Here is a 9,132-nt window from a genome sequence, read left to right as displayed (position 1 = left end):
ATACATTTTGTCTAAATCAAATCAAATCAAATGTATTTATATAGCCCTTCGTACATCAGCTGATATCTCAAAGTGCTGTACAGAAACCCAGCCTAAATCCCCAAACAGCAAGCAATGCAGGTGTAGAAGCACTGTGGCTAGGAAAAACTCCCTAGAAAGGCCAAAACCTAGGAAGAAACCTAGAGAGGAACCAGGCTATGTGGGGTGGCCAGTCCTCTTCTGGCTGTGCCGGGTGGAGATTATAACAGAACATGGCCAAGATGTTCAAATGTTCATAAATGACCAGCATGGTCAAATAATAATAATCACAGGCAGAACAGTTGAAACTGGAGGTGGACTGGGGACAGCAAGAAGTCATCATGCCAGGTAGTCCTGAGGCATGGTCCTAGGGCTCAGGTCCTCCAAGAAAGAGAGAAAGAGAGAATTAGAGAGAGCATACTTAAATTCACACAGGACACCGGATAGGACAGGAGAAGTACTCCAGTTATAACAAACTGACCCTAGCCCCCCGACACATAAACTACTGCAGCATAAATAATGGAGGCTGAGACAGGAGGGGTCAGGAGGCACTGTGGCCCCATCCGATGACACCCCCGGACAGGGCCAAACAGGAAGGATATAACCCCACCCACTTTGCCAAAGCACAGCCCCCACACCACTAGAGGGATATCTTCAACCACCAACTTACCATCCTGAGACAAGGCCGAGTATAGCCCACAAAGATTTCCGCCACGGCACAACCCAAGGGGGGGGCACCAACCCAGACAGGAAGATTACATCAGTGACTCAACCCACTCAAGTGACGCACCCCTCCTAGGGACGGTATGAAAGAGCCCTAGTAAGCCAGTGACTCAGCCCCTGTAATAGGGTTAGAGGCAGAGAATCCCAGTGGAAAGAGGGGAACCGGCCAGGCAGAGACAGCAAGGGCGGTTCGTTGCTCCAGAGCCTTTCCGTTCACCTTCACACTCCTGGGCCAGACTACACTCAATTATATGACCCACTGAAGAGATGAGTCTTCAGTAAATACTTAAAGGTTGAGACCAAGTTTGCGTCTCTTACATGGGTAGGCAGACCATTCCATAAAAATTGAGCTCTATAGGAGAAAGCCCTGCCTCCAGCTGTTTGCTTAGAAATTCTAGGGACAATTAGGAGGCCTGTGTCTTGTGACCGTAGCGTACGTGTAGGTAATGTACGGCAGGACCAAATCAGAGAGATAGGTAGGAGCAAGGCCATGTAATGCTTTTTAGGTTAGCAGTAAAACCTTGAAATCAGCCCTTGCCTTGACAGGAAGCCAGTGTAGGGAGGCTAGCACTGGAGTAATATGATCACATTTTTGGTTCTAGTCAGGAATCTAGCAGCCGTATTTAGCACTAACTGAAGTTTATTTAGTGCTTTATCTGGGTAGCCGGAAAGTAGAGCATTGCAGTAGTCTAACCTAGAAGTGACAAAAGCATGGATTAATTTTTCTGCATCATTTTTGGGCAAAATGTTTCTGATTTTTGCAATGTTACGTAGATGGAAAAAAGCTGTCCTTGAAACAGTCTTGATATGTTCTTCAAAAGAGAGATCAGGGTCCAGAGTAACGCCGAGGTACTTCACAGTTTTATTTGAGACGACTGTACAACCATTAAGATTAATTGTCAGATTCAACAGAAGGTCTCTTTGTTTCTTGGGACCTAGAACAAGCATCTCTGTTTTGTCCGAGTTTAAAAGTAGAAAGTTTGCAGCCAACCACTTCCTTATGTCTGAAACACATGCTTCTAGCGAGGGCAATTTTGGGGCTTCACCATGTTTCATTGAAATGTACAGCTGTGTGTCATCTGCATAGCAGTGAAAGTTAACATTATGTTTTCGAATGACATCCCCAAGAGGTAAAATATATAGTGAAAACAATAGTGGTCCTAAAATGGAACCTTGAGGAACACCGAGATTTACAGTTGATTTGTCAGAGGACAAACCATTCACAGAGACAACTGATATTGTTCCGACAAATAAGATCTAAACCAGGCCAGAACTTGTCCGTGTAGACCAATTTGGGTTTCCAATCTCTCCAAAATAATGTGGTGATCGATGGTATCAAAAGCAGCACTAAGGTCAAGGAGCACGAGGACAGATGCAGAGCCTCGGTCTGATGCCATTAAAAGGTAATTTACCACTTTTACAAGTGAAGTCTCAGTGCTATGATGGGGTCTAAAACCAGACTGAAGCATTTCGTATACATTGTTTGTCTTCAGGAAGGCATTGAGTTGCAACAGCCTTTTCTAAAATTTTTGAGAAGAATGGAAGATTCGATATAGGCCGATAGTTTTTTATATTTTCTGGGTCAAGGTTTGGCTTTTTCAAGAGAGGCTTTATTACTGCCACTTTTAGTGAGTTTGGTATACATCCGGTGGATAGAGAGCCGTTTATTATGTTCAACATAGGAGGGCCAAGCACAGGAAGCAGCTCTTTCAGTAGTTTAGTTGGAATAGGGTCCAGTATGCAGCTTGAAGGTTTAGAGGCCATGATTATTTTCATCATTGTGTCAAGAGATATAGTACTAAAACACTTGAGTGTCTCTCTTGATCCTAGGTCCTGGCAGAGTTGTGCAGACTCAGGACAACTGAGCTTTGAAGGAATACACAGATTTAAAGAGGAGTCCGTAATTTGCTTTCTAATATTCATGATCTTTCCTCAAAGAAGTTCATGAATGTATTACTGCTGAATTGAAAGCCATCCTCTCTTGGGGAATGCTGCTTTTTAGTTAGACAGTATCAAAAAGGAATTTCGGATTGTTCTTATTTTCCTCAATTAAGTTGGAAAAATAGGATGAACAAGGTCTAGCATGACTGTCCCTCTATGAAAGATGGAGCACCAAACCATACATAAACATGACGCCCACCACCGGTCTTAAATCGACTCGATACTGTTTAACGTTTCTATTATTTCTCTATTTTCTTTCTCTCTGCATTGTTGGGAAGGGCCCGTCAGTAAGCGTTGCACTCTTAGTCTACACCTTGTTGTTCATAAAGCTTGTGAAGAGTAACATTTGATTTGATTTAAAAGTTGACAATTGACCTAAGTTCACATCCACCATCACCAAATGCCACGGCTGACGTGAACTCAGGTCAGTGTGAGTTTTGTGTGACGACAATATGACCCCGAGCCTGAAGTTGGTCGGCAACAGAGCTGTACAAGCCCCCATTTGTGTGTCCTCTCTCAATGCTCACTGTGCTCACACAGGCAGAATGATTTCAAATGGCATGGGTCAGTTCATCATGGAGAGACCGAAAGGTCAGTCACGGTTGGTAGAGGACAGGTCCAACAGACTGAGAAATGTAAGTTGTGTCTTTTTCAGTCCTGACAGACAGACAAAGAGGCCTGTAGATATGGCCCTCTGTGGCCAGTATCAAAACCAAGACACGTGCAAGATTAACCCTAACACTTAGGACACTCATGCCAAGGGCTGTCTTTTTTTTTACCAGGTAAGTTGACTGAGAAAACATTCTCATTTATAACAACAGCCTGGGGAATAGTTACAGGAAGAGGAGGGGGGATGAATGAGCCAATTGGAAGCTGGGGATGATTAAGTGGCCATGATGGTATGAGGGCCAGATTGGGAATTTAGCCAAGACACCAGGGTTAACTCCCCTACTCTTACAATAAGTGCCATGAGATCTTTAATGACCACAGAGAGTCAGGACACACGTTTAACGTCCCATCCGAAGGACGGCATCCTACACAGGGCAATGTCCAGGTGAATTGTATGCAGTAATCATGTGCCTATGAACCAGATTTATAGTGTTAGCACTAAGCTGGTGTGCCCAAGGAGGAAGTCCACTGTGAGCGGCTCACCCTGCACTAACACAAAAAAACATGAGCACATCTACTGCTGCTTAGCTTCCCAAGTAAAGCAATGAAAGCAAGTAAGCATCCCAGAAGAAAAGGGCTCAAAATAGCCCACGTTGATGTATGTAGCTTAAATTAAGAAACAAGGTTCATGGAATCAATAATTTGCTAGCAACAGATGACATTCATATTCTGACTATCTCTGAAACTCACTTAGATAATACCTTTGACGATACAGTGGTAGCAATACATGGTTAGAACATTTATAGAAGACATAGAAATTACAATGCCAAGCCCATTCTGGTGGGAAGCTGCTATAGACCACCAAGTACTAACAGTCATTATCTCGATAACGTGTGAAATGCTTGATAATTTATGTGATATCAACAGAGAGGTATATTTTCTGGGTTTATATTGGCTGGCTTTCATCAAGGTTATCAGTCAACCTACCAGGGTAGTTACAAACAGCACACAAATTAAATCATCAACATGTATTGATCACATCTTTACTAATGCTGCAAGAAATGTGCTTGAAAGCAGTATACAGATCCATCGGATGTAACGATCACAATATATCAGCCATATCTAGGAAAACCAAAGTTCCAAAGGCTGGGCCTAATGTAGTGTAAAAGAGGTCATACAACAGGTTTTGTAGTGATTCCTATGTTTTTGATGTAAAGAATACAGTGGGTGGCGAAAGTATTCACTCCCTTGGCATTTTTCCTATTTTGTTGCCTTTTACAACCTGGAATTCAAATTTATTTTGGGGGGTTTTGTATAATTTCATTAACACAACTTGCCTACCACTTTGAAGATGCACAACATTTTTTGTGTGTGAAACAAAGAAGAAATAACACACACACACAAAAAAACTTGAGCATTTATAACTGCAAGTCTCTTGGGGTACGTCTCTATAAGATTGGCACATCTGCCCATTCTTCAAGGCAAACTGTTCCAGCTACTTCAAGTTGGATGGGTTCCGCTGGTGTACAGCAATCTTTAAGTCACAACACAGATTCTCAATTGAATTGAGGTCTGGGCTTTGACTAGGCCATTCCAAGACATTTAAATGTTTTCCCTTAAACCACTCAAGTGTTGCTTTTGCAGTATAATTAGGGTCATTGTCCTGCTGGAAGGTGAATCTCCATCTCAGTCTCAAATCTCTGGAAGACTGAAACAGGTTTCCCTCAAGAATTTCCCTGTATTTAGCGCCATTCATCATTCCTTCAATTTTGACCAGTTTCCCAGTCCCTGCTGATAAAGGATGATGTTCTTGGGGTGATGAGAGGTGTTAGGTTTGCTCCAGACATAGTGTTTTCCTTGATGGCAAAAAAGCAACATTTTAGTCTAATCTGACCAGAGTACCTTCTTCCATATGTTTGGGGAGTCTCCCATATGCCTTTTGGTGAACACCAAATGTGTTTGCTTATTTTTTTCTGGCCACTCTTCCATAAAGCCCAGCTCTGTGGAGTGTTCGGCTTAAAGTGGTCCTATGGACGGATACTCCAATCTCCGCTGTGGAGCTTGGCAGCTCCTTCAGGGTTATCTTGGGACAGCAGGGTAGCCTAGTGGTTAGAGCGTTGGACTAGTAACCGGAAGGTTGCAAGTTCAAATCCCAAGCTGACAAGGTACAAATCTGTCATTCTGCCCCTGAACAGGCAGTTAACTCACTGTTCCTAGGCCGTCATTTAAAATAAAAATTTGTTCTTAACTGACTTACCTAATTAAATAAAGGTCAAATTAAAAAAAATCTTTGGTCTCTTTGTTGCCTCTCTGATTAATGCCCTCCTTGCCTGGTCCGTGAGTTTTGTTGGATGGCCATCTCTTGGAAGGTTTGTTGTGGTGCCATATTCTTTCAATTTTTTAATAATGGATTTATTGGTGCTCCGTGGGATGTTCAAAGTTTCTGGTATTTTTTTTTAACCCAACCCTGATCTGTATTTCTCCAGAACTTTGTCCCTGACCTGTTTGGAGAGCTCCTTGGTCTTCATGGTGCCGTTTGCTTGGTGGTGCCCCTTACTTAGTGGTGTTGCAGACTTTGGGGCCTTTCGGAACAGGTGTACATTTACTGAGATCATGTCACACTTAGATTGCACACAGGTGGACTTTATTTAACTAATTATGTGACTTTAAAAAAAAAACATTTTAAACAAGTGTTTTTTCACTTCACCAATTTTGACTATTTTGTGTATGTCCATTACATGAAATTCAAATAAAAATCCATTTAAATTACAGGTTGTAATGCAGAAAAATAGAAAAAACGTCAAGGGGGATGAATACTTTTGCAAGGCACTGTATCTGTTGGTCCGTGGTGTGTATTGAGGAGCAAACAGACACTGCACTTGACACATTTATGAAATTGCTTATTCCTGTTGCTAATAAGCATGCACCCATGAAGAAAATGACCATACAAACTGTTAAATCACCGTGGATGGATGAGGAATTGAAAAATGTTATGGTTGAGAGGGAGGAGGCAAAAAGAATGGCAAATAAGTCTGGCTGCACAACCTACTGGCAAAGGTATTGCAAATTGAGAAATCATGTGACTTAACTGAATTTAAAAAAAGAATAAACTACACTATGAAACCAAGATAAATTAAATAAAGAATGATAGTAAAAAGCTTTGGAGCACCTTAAATTAAATTCTGGGAAAAAAGGCGAACTCAGCTTCATCATTCATTGAAACAGAGGGCTCATTCATCACAAAACCAACTGATATTGCAGACTACTTTCATTATTTTTTTCATTGGCAAGATTAGCAAATTTAGGCATAACGTGCCAGCAACAAACGCTGACACTACACATCCAAGTATATCTTGCCAAATTGTGAAAGACAAGCATTGTCATTTTAAATTGCGTGAAGTTAGTTAAGAAGAGGAGAAAAAATTATTGTTGTCTATCAACAATGACAAGCCACTGAGGATAATAGTGGACGATATTGCCACTCCTATTTGACACATTTTCAAGCTCTCAGGCTTGGCGGGAAGCAAAAGTCATTCCTCTACCTAAGAATAATAAAGCCCGCTTTACTGGCTCAAATAGCTGACCAATCAGCCTGTTACCAACCCTTAGTAAACTTTTGGAAAACATTGTTTTCGACCAGATACAATGTTATTTTAAAGTAAACAAATTGACAACAGACTTTCAGCACGCTTATAGAGAAGGACATTCAACAAGCACAGCACTTACACAAATGACTGATGATTGGCTGAGATAAATTGATGATAAAAAATATTGTTGGGGCTGTTTTGTTAGACTTCAGTGCGGCCTTTGGCATTATCGATCGTAGTCTGCTGCTGGCAAAACGTGTGTGTTATGGCTTTACACCCCCTGCTTTATTGTGGATAAAGAGCTACCTGTCTAACAGAACACAGAGGGTGTTCTTTAATGGAAACCTCTCCAACATAATCCAGGTAGAATCAGGAATTCCCCAAGGCCATTACTTTTTTTTTCAATCTTTACTAATGAATTGCCACTGGCTTTGAGGAAAGCCAGAGTGTCTATGTATGAGGATGACTCAACACTATACATGTCACCTACTACAGCGACTGAAATGACTGCAACACATAACAAAGAGCTGCAGTTAGTTTCAGAGTGGGTGGTAAGGAATAAGTTAGTCCTAAATATTTCTACAACTAAAAGCATTGTATTTGGGACAAATCATTCAATAAATCCTAAACCTCAACTAAATATTGTAACAAATAATGTGGAATTTGAGCACGTTGAGGTGACTAAACTGCTTGGAGTTATCCTGTATTGTAAACTGTCATGGTCAAAACATATTGTTGCAGTAGTAGCTAAGATGGGGAGAAGTCTGTCCATGATAAAGCGCTGCTTTACCTTCTTAACAGCACTGTCAACAAGGCAGGTCCTACAGGCCCTAGTTCTGTCGCACATGGACTACTGCTCAGTCGTGTGGTCAGGTGCCACAAAAAAGGAAAAAATTGCAATTGGTCCAGAACAGGGCAGCACTTCTGGCCATTGGATGTACACAGAGAGCTAATATGAATAATATGCATGTCAATCTCTCTTGGCTGAAAGTGGAGGAGAGATTGACTTCATCAATACTTTTATTTATGAGTGGTATTGACATGTTGAATGCACCGAGCTGTCTGTCTAAACTACTGGCACACAGCTCAGACACCCATGCATACCCCACAAGACATGTCACAAGAGGTCTCTTCACAGTCCCCAAGTCCAGAACAGACTATGGGAGGTGCACAGTATTAAATAGAGCCATGACTACATGGAACTCTATTCCACATCAAGTAACTCATGCAAGTAGTAAAATTAGATTTAAAAAACACCTTATTGAACAGCGGGGACTGTGAAGCAAAACAAACTTTGGCACAGACACATGCATACACACGATAGCATAGGCACTATATACACAAGTACACATGGATTTTGGACTGTTTAGATGTGGTAGTGAGGGAGTTGGGGCTTGAGGGCACACAGTCTGTGAGTGAATGTACTGTAATTTTTTTAAATTGTATAAACTGCCTTAATTTTGCTGGACCCCAGGAAGAGTAGCTGCAAATACAAATGTCCCCAACCACTGCCCTGGGGCATTGGGATATTTTTTTAGACCAGGGGAAAGAGTAGCTCCTACTGGCCCTCCAACTGCACTTCCAGCAGCATCTGGTCTCCCATCCAGGGACTGACCAGGACCAGCCCTGTTTAGCTTTAAGGGTAAAGCCAGCAGTGGGATGCAGGGTGGTATGCTACCGTGGGATCATAATATACATTCATGACTTCAAAACCCCTATTCTTGAATTCGGCTAGTGTTTCATAACCAGGGTCTGTAACTGGTTAACCTCTGGGCATGATCACCAGTGGGTCGATATTTTAAGCATGTTGATATGTTCTCTCCCAACCAGAGTTGACTGATAGCTGTTCTTTTCAATCAACAAAATAATTGGATCATCTACTTATTCTTGACAACCCCAGTAGAAGACTACTTTCTCCACAGATAATGATATCAGTGAATGAAGGTCACTGATATGTGGTCTGCTGGACTGAGAGGAGGGGACAGCACGGATCACATCCCTCAGGGGACCCTGCTGGGGTGATGGACACATTCCTCTCTACCTGTCACAAGCTGTGCCAACACAAACACGCAGACACACACACAAACACAGGCACACACACAGAAAGCAGGGATCAGATAAATCCTCTCTTTCTCCCCTTCTAATCCTCTCATTGGGCAATTAAAGATATAGTCATAGGTCGCTGTGTGAGAGACTACCTTATCCTTCCATCTAAAGCAGGGATGGGCAACTGGTGGCATGCGGCCCGCGGCCC

Source organism: Oncorhynchus mykiss, chromosome 8, assembly GCF_057628025.1.
Source record: "Oncorhynchus mykiss isolate SJ-2025 chromosome 8, ASM5762802v1, whole genome shotgun sequence".
Lineage (NCBI taxonomy): Eukaryota > Metazoa > Chordata > Actinopteri > Salmoniformes > Salmonidae > Oncorhynchus > Oncorhynchus mykiss.
The sequence above is the reverse complement of the archived record's forward strand: the minus strand, read 5'-3'. Positions refer to the sequence as shown.